We start from the raw sequence: 16,226 nt of genomic DNA, 5'->3' as shown, positions 1-16,226 counted from the left end.
TATGAGGTATTTGCTTCCCACAAGAAATAGTTATTAACTTTTACTGACATCGGTCTGAGGCAAGAAAAAGTTTCCCCAACGGGGTACTTAGCTTTGTAGAAGACTTCGGTTCTGGATTCGGAATGAAAATCTCAGGAGTTGGCCAACTGGCACTTGCGAACTGCTTTTGCTTCGGGCACCGCGCAGCAAGAAAGACTGGAGAAAATGGCGTCGGCTGCATCTTATATAACCCTGTTGCACTGATGTCAAGGAGGAGGCGACAGCAACCGACGCTGGACCAAGACTTTGGAACTCAGGCCGACTGGGGAACCGCCTGAAGGCAGGATAACCCAAGTGTAATGACTGCAGCAGTGTAACATGATGAACATGTACAGTTGTGTACACTTACCATAAATGTAGATGTTAGAGTGTATTTACTGTTTCAGTCATCACACTTGGGTTATCCTGCCAGGGGTAGCCTTCAGTCGACTCAAATACCAGGGGCTTAGTATTTCTGCGTCAGTTGCTGTCACTCCAGGATTGACGTCAGGTAGTCAGTGGTATAAAATCAGGCAGCTGACGCCATTACACCAGTTTTTCTTGCCCCAAATGTCAGGAGCCCCCAAATAAGGAGCTAGGTTATGGTGGAAGAACTCCACCACTAGAAAGTAAATACCAAAAATCCCTGTAAGGAGTGAGGAAGAGATAGAGAGAGAGGGAGAAGGGGGATGGAGGGTGGGAAACCAGGACTGCAACAGTGAATACACTCGAACATCTACATTTATATTAAGTGTACACAGCTGTATTATGTTCTTCGTGCTTCACTGTTGCAGTCATCACACCTGGGTTGATTCCCAACGCTGAAGAAAAGGGTGGAGGCAGTCAAGAAGACTGGGGATTGGCTAGGATGCCCTGCAAGACTGTGGTCGCAAAGCCTGCCCTGGATATGGAGAAGATAGGCAGGTGGTAATGCTTGGTGAAGGTATGAACAGAATTCCACGTTGCAGCCTCCAGGATGTCCCTGGTAGGGACCCCTCTGAGAAAAGCTGTAGAGGTGGAGGTTGCCCTGGAGGAATGTGTCTTGACCCCCTTAGGGGGTAGTTTCCCGAGGTATTTGTATCGGAAATAGATACAGTGTGCTATCCATTTGGAGACTGTTTGGATATGGCCTTGCCCTCTGCCCCTGCTGCAAAGCTGACTAACAACTGGTCAGTTTTCCTAAAAGATTTAGTCCTATCCAGGTAGAATTTGAGCTGTCTGTGTACATCTAGAGAATGCAGAATCCTTTCCCCATTGTTCTGTGGGTTATGGAAAAAGGTGGGCAAATTAACTGATTGGTTGAGAGCCACACTGGACACCACTTTAGGCATGAAAGTTGGGTTAGTCCTGAGGGAGACCCTGTCAGCATGAAAAACGATGAAGGGCTCTACAGCCACAAGTGCTTGCAGCTCTGAAACTCTTCTAGCTGAAGTGATGGCCAGAAGCAAGGCTGATTTCCAAGAGAGGAATTTTAACTCTGCTGAAGCTGCAGGCTCGGGGGGGGGGGGGGGTTGTAGTGTGAACTTTTCCAGCACAAAGTTAAGATCCCAAGCTGGGGTAGGAGCTCTTCTGGGTGGCCTTAAGTTGTTAGCCCCTCTTAGAAACTGTTTGATGAGAGGGTGTGAGAAGAGAGGTGGCTCTGTGCTGTAATGAGCAGAGATGGCAGAGGCATGAATTTTAATAGAAGAGAAGGATAGGGCCCTGTGTAGTAGGTCTGTTAGGTAATCCAGGATGAAAGGCAGGGGGGGCTGTGCTGTTTCAGCTCCTTTAGCCTGGATCCACGTGCAATACCTTTTCCATTTGTCAGCATAGGATTTTCTAGTGCTGGGGCATCTGTCCCCACATATAAAATCCAAGACTTGCTTGCTTAGGCTGGCAACTGGAGGAGAGGTCAGGGGAATAAGCCAGACTGTCAGGTTCAGGATCTGCAATTGTGGATGCATGAATTCTCCATTCTGCTGGGTCAGGAGAGTTGTGATCTGAGGTAGGTACCAAGGTGGCAGGGGTGACAGACTGCGCAGCAGTGGGTACCAGTGCTGGCATAGCCAGTCTTGGGCAATCAAGATTGTTCTTGGTTTTTCCTCCCTTATTTTGAGTAGTACCCTTGAAAGTTTAGGTAGAGGGGGAAATACATAGATCGAGAGGTTTACCCATTGGAAGGATAGGGCATCCACTTTCCAGGCCTTGCTGTGAGGTTCCCTGGTGCAGAATTTGCTGAGCTGGTGATTGTTGTGGGAGGTAAAGAGGTCCACCTTCGGGGTGCCCCATTTCTGGGTTATAAGGTTGAAGGTGCTGTGGTCTAGCTGCCACTCGTGTGGGTCTAGGAGGTTTCTGCTTAAGTTGTCTGCCAGAGAGTTTTGAGAGCCTGGCAGGAATTGTGCTTGCAGATGAATTTGCATGGCTGAAGTCGTGTGCCAAAAGGTCATGGCAAGCCTGCAGAGGGGATAAGAGTGAGTTCCTCCCTGCTTTGTGATGTACCACATCACTGTGGTGTTGTCTGTTTTGATCACTAGAGGCCCCGGGGAGAGTAGGGGTCTGAAAGCTGTCAAAGCATGCTGAACAGCTAGCATCTCTTTTTGGTTGATTTGCAGATGTATTTGACTTTGGCTCCAATGGCCCTGAATGCACCTGCCGTCCAGGTGTGCACCCCGGGCATAATCTGATGCATCTGTGGTTAGGGTCTGGGTGGTGTGGGGTTGTGAGAAGGGAAGACCCTTGTTGTGGTTGCATGCTGCTGCCCACCAAAGAAAATCTTTCCTTAGGGTATCACAGGTATGATATTTTCCAGTTCCTGACAGTGTTGACACCAAAGGCTTTTTAGGTACCACTGAAGTTTCCTCATATGCAATCTGGCATATGGAATGAGTACAATGCAGGAGGCCATGAACCCTAGAGCTTGCAGGATTTTCCTTGCGGATAACTGGGGTCTGGTGGCTAGTTGAGAGAAGTAGCCTGTCAGGTAGGCTTGTTTTTCTGGAGTAAGGAATGCCATCTGGATGCTGTGTCCAGGCCTGCTCCCAGGAATACAATGTTTTGAGTGAGTACTAGTTTGGATTTCTTTTCATTTATAGTATAACCTAGAGAGGTCAGCAGGTCCTTTACAAAGGTCAGGTGCTGTAGCAGCTTTTCCTGTCTGCCTGAATTAGGCAGTCGTCTAAGTAGGGGTAAATTTGAATATTCCTTTGTCTGCAAAAAGCAATGGCTGGAGCCAGGCATTTTGTAAAAACTCTGGGAGCAGTGGATAAGCCAAAGGGAAGCGCAGATAACTGAAAGTGCATAGATCCTGCCCTGAAACGTAAATATTTCCTGCAGGAATCCCTGATTGGGATGTGTAGATATGTCTCTTTTAGGTCTAGGGTGGCTAACCAGGCATCCCTGAACAGCATAGGAAGAAGCTACTGGAGGTTGAGCATTTTGGATTTTGGTATCACCAGGAAAGTGTTTAGAATTGCTAAATCGAGGATTGGGCGCCAAGTGCCCTCTTTTCTGGGTACCAGAAAAAGCTTGGAATAGAAACCTTGGCCTATCTGGTCTGCAGGAACAGTCTGTATTGCCCTCATGGAGAGCAGGGAATGGACTTGGTTTTGGGCCTCTGCCCACTGGTTTGGAGGAAGATCTGGGAACCCTTTTGGGATTGGTAGAGTGTGGGAATAAAATCTGTATCCCTGGGACACTATATTGAGGACCCATCGGTCATGGTGATAGAGGCCAAATTTTTGGCATGGGAGGAGAGTTTTCCTCCTAGTGGCACAAGCAGGTGGGCAGAGGTAAGGGGTGGAAGTGTAAAGTCATTGTGAGTTCTTTCCATAAGGGGGTGGCTTAGCATTCCATGTTTTTGAAGTGGAGGAACTCCATTACTTAGATCTCTGCATTCCTGGGACTGCTTATCTAGGGGTCTGCTTCCCTAGGTCTTGTCTGAACTGGCCTTGAGGGGCAGGATAGGACCAGTGCTTGGAGGGCAATGCCTACTGAACCTTGGGGGCTGGACCTGCAAGACGTCTTTAACTGTCTGCATAGATTTAGCTTTTTCTTCCATCATTTTTAAGACCTCTTCTGCCTTGGTGCCAAACAAATTGTCTTTGTTCAATGGTGCATCCAATAGTTTTGATTTGACATGGACTGGCAAGGTCTGTTTATTAAGGCAAGCATGCCTTCTAAGTACAGAACCTATGTGCAGTATGCTTCTAGGGCATCAAAGCCACACTGCAAGGTGTGTTTAGTAACTTGGCTTGCAAAATGCATAAGCTCCTGTAATTCTTTATTTTCTGCACAAGCCGGAAAGGTAGATATTTTTTGTTTAAGGAGTTCCATAGTATGTTGCTGGTGTTTCAGCATGTGGAACTGATAATTTAGTGCTCTAATGGCAAGAGTTGCAGAGGTGTATACTTTTTTACCCCATTCTGTCTAAAGCTCGGGAATCCCTATCCGAGGGGGTGGGATTCTTAGCTGTGGTTGCTGTGAACACTGCCAGCCTAGCCAGATAAAATTTTATAGATAATTCTATCATTTGTAAATATGAATGTTGAACTACAGACTTGTTTTCTTAATTGAAAAAATATGCTGTGAAATGTTGAACTTTAAACAAAGTAGCCACATTGCACTCTGCTGTAAAGAAAGCTAAGAAAAGCATTTCTTGTCTGTCCTTTGAAGTTGAAATTATTTCATGCTTGTCCCTTTGAAGTTAGAATTTGGAGTCGATGAGTCTGGAGTGAAGCATCCTGTCCATTGTTTTAACTTAAGGAATAATTACTAGAGTTCACATATGGAATATCTTTTATTGATGTAGTTTCCTGCAGGTGCAAGATAACAGTTATGTAGTATCTGTTAGCCTGGGAACACCAGGAAAGTGTAAAATAAATGATGTAATGGGAACAAGGACTGCAATAGCAATTTAAACAGAGAGAATCAGAAGGCATTAAGCATTTTTGTCTTGACTATCCAAGTCACAGCACTGTCTTGCTCATATGTAAGTTATCTTAGACTTGTGTTTTATTTTAGAAATAGCTATAAACTAGAAAGATTAGACTAAGTGTTTTTCTGTGATGTCAGAAGTGTACTACTGATTTATTTTAAGTATTTCTGCGTGATCTCTGAACTCTTGACTAGCACCATGTAGTATAAAGTATTGTCTTGTGTTTTTATTATTAAATATTTTAAAACCTTTTAACTCTGGCTGGTTTGTATAGAAATAATTTAAACTATTTAGAGTGCTTGTATGCCTTTGGTAAAATAGTACAAAGCCACTCCTATGGCTTTAGCCCTGGGCTATACTCCCAACTGGATAATAATATTGCACAGTAATAATTGGACACCCTTTTAAGGGCCTTTGAGTAGCTGATAAATATTAGCTGGGTGGTGGCAGGCAGTACTACCGTATAGTCTAGGTAAAAGGCACACAGCTGGAGAACCTGTGCCAGCCTTTCCTAGGGTGTCTATGTGGTTGTATAAATTCTTATCTCAAAGTGAGTGTGTGTCAGCTACTTGGGCAGGGACACGAAACATTGGCTGTGCAGAGACGATGCTGGAGATTTTAGTTTGCCCAGCTGGCTGAAATCTGGACCCTATAGCTGTGCCAGTGGGGAGTCTTACTGGGGACTTGGACAGCAAGAAACCGACCAGCCCCGGACTGACTGTGATCTCTGTGTGCTCTTAAGGGAAATTGCACTTTACTGGGTGTATTTGTTATCCTTCCTCATATATGAGACACCCTCTCTGGTATTAGTGGTGAGGATTGAGGCTCCTTGATTGCTGGGCCAGGGCACAGGCATCACAGCTGCTTTTATTCCTTTAGGTCTTTGGGAGATGACCTCTGGGTCAGCAGTAGGATTCTTGAAAATAAATTTGTGTAAGTCAGAGACTGTGTAATACCTGTCAGGCTTCCTGGGAGCAGGTGGAAGGGTGTCAGGGGTTAAAATGGATTCCATAAAAACATCATCCACAACATCCAGGACAGGAGGAATAGCTAAAGGTCTGTGCTGTGGTAAATCTAAGAATTCCCTGAGTCTCTTTTTGGACTGAGTATAGTCCTGACACTCCCATTGGAAATGCTCCCTTAAAGTATGTAGGGTTTCACCAAATGAAAAATCCTCTGGAGGAGAGGCAGAAGGAATGGATTCCTCTGCATCTGAATCCTCATAAGCAGACAGGGGTTGCATGTCTTCATATTCAGAAACTTCAGAGTCATCAGACTCCTGGTCAGATAAAAATGCTGGGGACAAGTCTCTCTTTCTTTTGGAAGGGGTAGGCTGGCTTCCCCTAATAAGCATGATAAGGTCTTCCACTATTTTAAGCATTTGAGATTGAGGTATGGAAGCATGTGCTTGAGTCGTCTGTTTTTTAGGTGTAGTTCAAACCCTGGGCCTTAGAAACTAGGTAGTTTTAGAAAGACCTGAAGACACGAAAGAAGTTGTCGGTTTGTGTTGAGTATTGGTAGTGTGAAGAACCTCCTTGGAAGCTGGTGCCTGCTCAGCGGCTCCGGACCCATCCAATGTAGAGACATCTGCAGGATCCTTAGTCAAAGAAGAATCTCGTGGCATAGTGGGCTCCGAAAGGGTCTCGGTAGCAGCCTGCAAATCCATAGAAGCAGGCATCAGGGGCTGCGAAAGCACCTCACTGAGGACCGTCGAACTGGCAACTAGCTTAACGGAAGCGTAGTTTGCAGTTTTGGACCTGTGCCGTCTGTCTCTATCTTTATCCTTACATTTTTTTGGAAGATCGGTAGTCAGATGGCTTACCAAAGCCATTTCGGAATACGGAGATTGAAAGCAAAAATATTTAGCTACAATAAGGGCCCGATGTACAGTTCTGGCATTGAACAAAGCACAAAACCGACAGCAAGGGACGTTGTGGTCTGGGCCTAAACAGGTGACACAGTAAGAATGAAAATCTCGATGTGGTATTTGCTTTGCACAAGCGAGACAATTGTGAACTTTTTCTGATATCGGTTAGAGCAAGAAAAAAGGATCCCCAATGGGGTACTTAGCTTTAGAAGACTTCAACTTCATTTCAGAAATGAGAACTCAGGTTGCGCCGAGCGGCACTCGTGTGAACTGCTTCTGCTTTGGGCTCCTTCAAGAAAGACTGATGTAATGGCGTTGGCTGCCTGATTTTATACCACTGATGACCTGACGTCAGCCCTGGAGCGACAGCAACCAATGCAGAAATACTAAGCCTCTGGTATTCGGGCCGACTGAGGGCTACTCCTGGCAGGATAACCCAAGTGTAATGACTGCAACAGTGAAACACGATGAACATCTGGAGAAACCATGTGGTTAACTTTTGAGCCTAGAGCTTGGGTGGTTCCAAATTGGTGGGATGAGAGATGAGATCCAGAAGGGGTTCCAGTACTCAAGGGGGGTACTTCAAAAGAGGCCAAAGAAAGGGGTACTAAACCTGTCGAGGGCAAAGGTGGGCTACGACAATTACAGCTGCTCTGCAGCGGGCTGCCTTCTAAAAAAATTTATGATTAAAGGGGTCAAAAAATAAGTATACAAAAGAACTGGAGGTCAAGAATATAAAATCCAAGACTTGCTTGCTTAGGCTGGCAACTGGAGGAGAGGTCAGGGGAATAAGCCAGACTGTCAGGTTCAGGATCTGCAATTGTGGATGCATGAATTCTCCATTCTGCTGGGTCAGGAGAGTTGTGATCTGAGGTAGGTACCAAGGTGGCAGGGGTGACAGACTGCGCAGCAGTGGGTACCAGTGCTGGCATGGCCAGTCTTGGACAATCAAGATTGTTCTTGGTTTTTCCTCCCTTATTTTGAGTAGTACCCTTGAAAGTTTAGGTAGAGGGGGAAATACATAGATCGAGAGGTTTACCCATTGGAAGGATAGGGCATCCACTTTCCAGGCCTTGCTGTGAGGTTCCCTGGTGCAGAATTTGCTGAGCTGGTGATTGTTGTGGGAGGTAAAGAGGTCCACCTTCGGGGTGCCCCATTTCTGGGTTATAAGGTTGAAGGTGCTGTGGTCTAGCTGCCACTCGTGTGGGTCTAGGAGGTTTCTGTTTAAGTTGTCTGCCAGAGAGTTTTGAGAGCCTGGCAGGAATTGTGCTTGCAGATGAATTTGCATGGCTGAAGTCGTGTGCCAAAAGGTCATGGCAAGCCTGCAGAGGGGATAAGAGTGAGTTCCTCCCTGCTTTGTGATGTACCACATCACTGTGGTGTTGTCTGTTTTGATCACTAGAGGCCCCGGGGAGAGTAGGGGTCTGAAAGCTGTCAAAGCATGCTGAACAGCTAGCATCTCTTTTTGGTTGATTTGCAGATGTATTTGACTTTGGCTCCAATGGCCCTGAATGCACCTGCCGTCCAGGTGTGCACCCCGGGCATAATCTGATGCATCTGTGGTTAGGGTCTGGGTGGTGTGGGGTTGTGAGAAGGGAAGACCCTTGTTGTGGTTGCATGCTGCTGCCCACCAAAGAAAATCTTTCCTTAGGGTATCACAGGTATGATATTTTCCAGTTCCTGACAGTGTTGACACCAAAGGCTTTTTAGGTACCACTGAAGTTTCCTCATATGCAATCTGGCATATGGAATGAGTACAATGCAGGAGGCCATGAACCCTAGAGCTTGCAGGATTTTCCTTGCGGATAACTGGGGTCTGGTGGCTAGTTGAGAGAAGTAGCCTGTCAGGTAGGCTTGTTTTTCTGGAGTAAGGAATGCCATCTGGATGCTGTGTCCAGGCCTGCTCCCAGGAATACAATGTTTTGAGTGAGTACTAGTTTGGATTTCTTTTCATTTATAGTATAACCTAGAGAGGTCAGCAGGTCCTTTACAAAGGTCAGGTGCTGTAGCAGCTTTTCCTGTCTGCCTGAATTAGGCAGTCGTCTAATAGGGGTAAATTTGAATATTCCTTTGTCTGCAAAAAGCAATGGCTGGAGCCAGGCATTTTGTAAAAACTCTGGGAGCAGTGGATAAGCCAAAGGGAAGCGCAGATAACTGAAAGTGCATAGATCCTGCCCTGAAACGTAAATATTTCCTGCAGGAATCCCTGATTGGGATGTGTAGATATGTCTCTTTTAGGTCTAGGGTGGCTAACCAGGCATCCCTGAACAGCATAGGAAGAAGCTACTGGAGGTTGAGCATTTTGGATTTTGGTATCACCAGGAAAGTGTTTAGAATTGCTAAATCGAGGATTGGGCGCCAAGTGCCCTCTTTTCTGGGTACCAGAAAAAGCTTGGAATAGAAACCTTGGCCTATCTGGTCTGCAGGAACAGTCTGTATTGCCCTCATGGAGAGCAGGGAATGGACTTGGTTTTGGGCCTCTGCCCACTGGTTTGGAGGAAGATCTGGGAACCCTTTTGGGATTGGTAGAGTGTGGGAATAAAATCTGTATCCCTGGGACACTATATTGAGGACCCATCGGTCATGGTGATAGAGGCCAAATTTTTGGCATGGGAGGAGAGTTTTCCTCCTAGTGGCACAAGCAGGTGGGCAGAGGTAAGGGGTGGAAGTGTAAAGTCATTGTGAGTTCTTTCCATAAGGGGGTGGCTTAGCATTCCATGTTTTTGAAGTGGAGGAACTCCATTACTTAGATCTCTGCATTCCCTGGGACTGCTTATCTAGGGGGTCTGCTTCCCCTAGGTCTTGTCTGAACTGGCCTTGAGGGGGCAGGATAGGACCAGTGCTTGGAGGGGCAATGCCTACTGAACCTTGGGGGCTGGACCTGCAAGACGTCTTTAACTGTCTGCATAGATTTAGCTTTTTCTTCCATCATTTTTAAGACCTCTTCTGCCTTGGTGCCAAACAAATTGTCTTTGTTCAATGGTGCATCCAATAGTTTTGATTTGACATGGACTGGCAAGGTCTGTTTATTAAGGCAAGCATGCCTTCTAAGTACAGAACCTATGTGCAGTATGCTTCTAGGGCATCAAAGCCACACTGCAAGGTGTGTTTAGTAACTTGGCTTGCAAAATGCATAAGCTCCTGTAATTCTTTATTTTCTGCACAAGCCGGAAAGGTAGATATTTTTGTTTAAGGAGTTCCATAGTATGTTGCTGGTGTTTCAGCATGTGGAACTGATAATTTAGTGCTCTAATGGCAAGAGTTGCAGAGGTGTATACTTTTTTACCCCATTCTGTCTAAAGCTCGGGAATCCCTATCCGAGGGGGTGGGATTCTTAGCTGTGGTTGCTGTGAACACTGCCAGCCTAGCCAGATAAAATTTTATAGATAATTCTATCATTTGTAAATATGAATGTTGAACTACAGACTTGTTTTCTTAATTGAAAAATATGCTGTGAAATGTTGAACTTTAAACAAAGTAGCCACATTGCACTCTGCTGTAAAGAAAGCTAAGAAAAGCATTTCTTGTCTGTCCTTTGAAGTTGAAATTATTTCATGCTTGTCCCTTTGAAGTTAGAATTTGGAGTCGATGAGTCTGGAGTGAAGCATCCTGTCCATTGTTTTAACTTAAGGAATAATTACTAGAGTTCACATATGGAATATCTTTTATTGATGTAGTTTCCTGCAGGTGCAAGATAACAGTTATGTAGTATCTGTTAGCCTGGGAACACCAGGAAAGTGTAAAATAAATGATGTAATGGGAACAAGGACTGCAATAGCAATTTAAACAGAGAGAATCAGAAGGCATTAAGCATTTTTGTCTTGACTATCCAAGTCACAGCACTGTCTTGCTCATATGTAAGTTATCTTAGACTTGTGTTTTATTTTAGAAATAGCTATAAACTAGAAAGATTAGACTAAGTGTTTTTCTGTGATGTCAGAAGTGTACTACTGATTTATTTTAAGTATTTCTGCGTGATCTCTGAACTCTTGACTAGCACCATGTAGTATAAAGTATTGTCTTGTGTTTTTATTATTAAATATTTTAAAACCTTTTAACTCTGGCTGGTTTGTGTAGAAATAATTTAAACTATTTAGAGTACTTGTATGCCTTTGGTAAAATAGTACAAAGCCACTCCTATGGCTTTAGCCCTGGGCTATACTCCCAACTGGATAATAATATTGCACAGTAATAATTGGACACCCTTTTAAGGGCCTTTGAGTAGCTGATAAATATTAGCTGGGTGGTGGCAGGCAGTACTACCGTATAGTCTAGGTAAAAGGCACACAGCTGGGGAACCTGTGCCAGCCTTTCCTAGGGTGTCTATGTGGTTGTATAAATTCTTATCTCAAAGTGAGTGTGTGTCAGCTACTTGGGCAGGGACACGAAACATTGGCTGTGCAGAGACGATGCTGGAGATTTTAGTTTGCCCAGCTGGCTGAAATCTGGACCCTATAGCTGTGCCAGTGGGGAGTCTTACTGGGGACTTGGACAGCAAGAAACCGACCAGCCCCGGACTGACTGTGATCTCTGTGTGCTCTTAAGGGAAATTGCACTTTACTGGGTGTATTTGTTATCCTTCCTCATATATGAGACACCCTCTCTGGTATTAGTGGTGAGGATTGAGGCTCCTTGATTGCTGGGCCAGGGCACAGGCATCACAGCTGCTTTTATTCCTTTAGGTCTTTGGGAGATGACCTCTGGGTCAGCAGTAGGATTCTTGAAAATAAATTTGTGTAAGTCAGAGACTGTGTAATACCTGTCAGGCTTCCTGGGAGCAGGTGGAAGGGTGTCAGGGGTTAAAATGGATTCCATAAAAACATCATCCACAACATCCAGGACAGGAGGAATAGCTAAAGGTCTGTGCTGTGGTAAATCTAAGAATTCCCTGAGTCTCTTTTTGGACTGAGTATAGTCCTGACACTCCCATTGGAAATGCTCCCTTAAAGTATGTAGGGTTTCACCAAATGAAAAATCCTCTGGAGGAGAGGCAGAAGGAATGGATTCCTCTGCATCTGAATCCTCATAAGCAGACAGGGGTTGCATGTCTTCATATTCAGAAACTTCAGAGTCATCAGACTCCTGGTCAGATAAAAATGCTGGGGACAAGTCTCTCTTTCTTTTGGAAGGGGTAGGCTGGCTTCCCCTAATAAGCATGATAAGGTCTTCCACTATTTTAAGCATTTGAGATTGAGGTATGGAAGCATGTGCTTGAGTCGTCTGTTTTTTAGGTGTAGTTCAAACCCTGGGCCTTAGAAACTAGGTAGTTTTAGAAAGACCTGAAGACACGAAAGAAGTTGTCGGTTTGTGTTGAGTATTGGTAGTGTGAAGAACCTCCTTGGAAGCTGGTGCCTGCTCAGCGGCTCCGGACCCATCCAATGTAGAGACATCTGCAGGATCCTTAGTCAAAGAAGAATCTCGTGGCATAGTGGGCTCCGAAAGGGTCTCGGTAGCAGCCTGCAAATCCATAGAAGCAGGCATCAGGGGCTGCGAAAGCACCTCACTGAGGACCGTCGAACTGGCAACTAGCTTAACGGAAGCGTAGTTTGCAGTTTTGGACCTGTGCCGTCTGTCTCTATCTTTATCCTTACATTTTTTTGGAAGATCGGTAGTCAGATGGCTTACCAAAGCCATTTCGGAATACGGAGATTGAAAGCAAAAATATTTAGCTACAATAAGGGCCCGATGTACAGTTCTGGCATTGAACAAAGCACAAAACCGACAGCAAGGGACGTTGTGGTCTGGGCCTAAACAGGTGACACAGTAAGAATGAAAATCTCGATGTGGTATTTGCTTTGCACAAGCGAGACAATTGTGAACTTTTTCTGATATCGGTTAGAGCAAGAAAAAAGGATCCCCAATGGGGTACTTAGCTTTAGAAGACTTCAACTTCATTTCAGAAATGAGAACTCAGGTTGCGGCCGAGCGGCACTCGTGTGAACTGCTTCTGCTTTGGGCTCCTTCGCAAGAAAGACTGATGTAATGGCGTTGGCTGCCTGATTTTATACCACTGATGACCTGACGTCAGCCCTGGAGCGACAGCAACCAATGCAGAAATACTAAGCCTCTGGTATTCGGGCCGACTGAGGGCTACTCCTGGCAGGATAACCCAAGTGTAATGACTGCAACAGTGAAACACGATGAACATCTGGAGAAACCATGTGGTTAACTTTTGAGCCTAGAGCTTGGGTGGTTCCAAATTGGTGGGATGAGAGATGAGATCCAGAAGGGGTTCCAGTACTCAAGGGGGGTACTTCAAAAGAGGCCAAAGAAAGGGGTACTAAACCTGTCGAGGGCAAAGGTGGGCTACGACAATTACAGCTGCTCTGCAGCGGGCTGCCTTCTAAAAAAATTTATGATTAAAGGGGTCAAAAAATAAGTATACAAAAGAACTGGAGGTCAAGAATGCAGAAGTGTCCCTGGGTGACTGCCTCAGAGGAGGGCCTAAAGTGTCAAGGCTGTCGCACTTGGCGTTGGACAGGGATGCAAACAGGTTGCAACATGGAGTGCCCCAGCACCAAATGATCTAAGCAGCAACTCTTGGATTCAAGGACCACTTGTGAGGAAGAAGAATGTTCCTGCTTAGACTGTCTGCCAAATGTTGGACCTCCACAGGACATGGGTTGCAATCAGAAACTGCTGAGATGAAATCACCCACTGACAGACCCTCATTGTCTCCTGACAAAGAGGGTAATATCGTGTTCTCCCGTTTCTTCAGATACCAAACAAAGACATATTGTCTGTGTGGACTGAGATCACACCCTTGGGGAGAATGGCCAGGAAAAGCTTGCAATACCATGAGGACCATCCTCAACTCCAAGACATTGATGTGAAGACTGGCCTTGGAAGAGGACCAGGTAGTCCCTTCAAAATGCCACCCCACACCAGAAGGGAGGCATCTGCTGTGACCGTGGCCGGGGGGTGGGGGCAACTGGTCACCTACTGGATACCAAGGGAGACTCCAACCACCACCTGACCTGATCCTGACAAACGTTCATCAGAATTATGGGAAAATCCTTCGGATGTGTTTCATAAAACCACTGTGCTGCCACAGTCCACTACAGAGGCCTCATGTGATACCTGGTTGATGGGACCAAACCAATGGAAACCACCATGTGCTCAAACAGCTTCAGAAAGAGACAGACTTTTTGTAAGAAAGCAGAGAGACAGCCTGAGACTGAAGACTCAAAATCCTGGATGCTGGAAGATTGGCAATCTGAGAAATGGTGTCCAAATGGCAACCTCTGAATTCTAGTGACTGAACTGGATGGAGACTTGACTTCTGGTAAATGACTGTAATTCACCAAGGAACTATGCAGCTGGAGTAAGATGTCCCTGGCCATGACTAAGGATGTTCACACAGGAGCAGTTAGGAGTCAATCATCCAGGTAAGGAAAGACCTGAAACCCCTGCAGCCTGGGCCAGGCTACTATGACTGCCATGCACCTGGTGAACACCCAGGGGCAGTGGTGAGACCAAATTGCAGAGCTCTGAATTGGTAGTTATCAGCTCCCAGCCAGAAGTGCAGAAAACTAACGGTAGGTGTCCTTGAGGTCGATTGAGCATGTCCAGTTATCCTTCCTGAACACAAGTAATATGGACTGCACCTTGACCATCTGGAACCTGGTCTTTTTTAAAAAGGGATTGAGTTTGCTTGAATCCAAGACTGGCCTGAAGTCCTTGTTCTTCTTTGGAACCAAAAACAATCAAATAGCTCCTGGAACCTCAATGGTCTGGTGGAACCTCTTGGATGACCCGATTTGTCAGCAGCTTCTGAACAGCCTGATTCTACAGACTGCCCCTGCCATGTGGGCGTTGTCCATTGTGGTTACCCTCTCCTCACCACCAAAGGTAGGAAACCTCAGGAGGAGAGCCTTGAAAAGACTGTTGAGACATCCTGAAAAAAAGACATTTTCCCCTTTTTTGGTTGTAGGAGAAGGACCACGGGGGGGGGGGGTGGCAAAACATATGCCAGTGGCAGACAATGTCTTTCCATCCTACTCACTCCTGGTCAAAATGACTAACTTTTGGCCTGACCAGTCAGGAGCCATCAAATGGGGCATTAATAAAGGATGCCTTGATGCAATCTGCAAAGTTACACTACCTCATCCAAGCATGACAACACATGGAAATGCCGATGCCAGTGGCTCAGGATGTTCCATTGGCTGCACTAGCTAGAAACCTCATGAAAATGCTAGTTATCAATGGTAAGGAGGACGACAGAGTCTCCAGAGACTTTTGAGACTCCAGAGTCTGATGAGCCTTAACCCTTGTTACTTCTGACATGATGTCCCTTTGAAGACCAGTCAAGTGAGCTAAATAACTTAGCACCCTGAGCATGAAAATAGTTAAGGTGCAAAAGGGCTTCCCTAAATGGTCCAACACCCAAAATTCCCTATTTGGGGGATGGACAGAGGAACTCTCTTCTGAAATTTCCTTCTTGGTTGCTGCAATCACCGCAACAGCATCCACTGATGGAGCCTTATTCCAGGGTATATAGTCCTTAGGAGGGGCACTATCTTACTGGGCTTCATGGGAATTGGTTCCATCATATCAGGCTCTTTCCACACCCACCAACACACCAGGTCGATCAGTACATTCAGAGGGGAAACACCCAGGAAACAGACGGCCCCACCCTGAAGGGCTTCAGAAATAGCGACTTCTCCAGAAAAGGGTCTTCTGCAGTCCGGTCCCCACACTGGTGAAGGTGCTCCAAATATCACCAAAAGAGGTGTCATCATAGGGAAGATTTAGGGGACTCTCTCCTTCCTTGAGGTCAGTATCCTCCATTAGATACTCCTGAACTAAGTCCAGGTGCTTCCTCTTTCACCATCTCTTACCAGAGACTTCCCTCTCCTGAGATTCCAGAGGTGAAAGAGAAGAGGCAGGAGCCCCGGCAGGGTTGTAGTGGGTTGGGGTGGGGGGTCAGATGGGTAGCCAAATGGGGTGGGTTGGGCAGGACCAGACTGAGGAACTGTCACAGGCAGTAATGTATGAGAAGGGGGGCACCGATCATACTTGTCCATTCCCTCTCCTGACAGGAGAGCATCCTTTCTACGACATCAAAAGCCAAAGATGAAGCAGGCTGACCAGAGCAGAAGGAAACTTGGGTCCAAGTATCCCAAGGACACTTTGGACTCGAACAGAGCCACTGCCTACCCCAACACTAAAACTGGAGCTGAGCTACTGAGGGCAGATGCTGAGAGGGGAAAGGACACCCCCAAAGTTAGAATCATCGAATATGACCAAGAGACATCCTCCTCAAAGCATCATCACTGAGGACCACTGGACTCTGATGTTGCCAGAGTAGAGGAAACCAAAGCAGGTGCATTAGCCTGTTTTGGCCAAGCCGTCAGCTCCAACCAGCAAGAAACAAACAAAACCAGCCTAGGAGACAGATCCATAGGGCCCCAAGGGATGAAACCACGC

General features: G+C 46.0%; 1 protein-coding gene across 1 annotated transcript in view; it reads right to left on the bottom strand.

The window, feature by feature from the left end:
- Positions 1–16,226, bottom strand: part of UBXN6 (UBX domain protein 6) — a 1,665,022-nt gene that overhangs the window by 110,848 nt on the left and 1,537,948 nt on the right. The window lies entirely within an intron of this gene.

Source organism: Protopterus annectens, chromosome 13.part0, assembly GCF_019279795.1.
Source record: "Protopterus annectens isolate FY-2018-M chromosome 13.part0, PAN1.0, whole genome shotgun sequence".
Taxonomy (NCBI): Eukaryota; Metazoa; Chordata; order Ceratodontiformes; family Protopteridae; genus Protopterus; species Protopterus annectens.
This window is presented reverse-complemented; position numbering and strand designations above follow the sequence as displayed.